This window comes from Salvia hispanica, chromosome 5, assembly GCF_023119035.1.
Source record: "Salvia hispanica cultivar TCC Black 2014 chromosome 5, UniMelb_Shisp_WGS_1.0, whole genome shotgun sequence".
Taxonomy (NCBI): domain Eukaryota; kingdom Viridiplantae; phylum Streptophyta; class Magnoliopsida; order Lamiales; family Lamiaceae; genus Salvia; species Salvia hispanica.
The window spans coordinates 37,750,880-37,751,382 of record NC_062969.1 but is presented as its reverse complement, the minus strand read 5'-3'; positions in this window follow the sequence as shown (position 1 = coordinate 37,751,382).

Sequence of the window (503 nt, the reverse complement as noted above, 5' to 3'; positions counted from 1 at the left end):
CGGGCCTCCACAATGGCGGCTCGCCGATCGGCTAGCGTTTCGGCCAGCGACGAGCGATCGGCGAGCCCACGCCGATCCGCTCGCCGATTTTGCGCTGGCCGATTGCAATGGTTCGGCTAGCCGATCGGCCAGCGCAAAGAATCGGCTAGCCGGTCGCTAGCCGACCATTGCGGATGCTCTAAAGAAGATGAACAGTCGGCCTCAATTCTTTCCGGCCATTGATCCACTCCGAAATTAATCTAGTGCATATCTCTCTTTCCTGTGCAATTGCTAGAATTTTGTTCATTGCTTCTTTTTTAACAACTAAATCCTCAAAATAGATTATGAGTTTAGTGAATAATAAGTTTGTTGTGTATCATATGGAGTACTTATTTTTGGTTGCATTTCTAAACTTGTGAATTTATATGTTCTTATTATTTTCTACAGATCGAAATTTTGATATGGAAGAAATTAATATGTTTGTCTTTCAAAATTTAATATACACACACTATTTCTCAATTGTT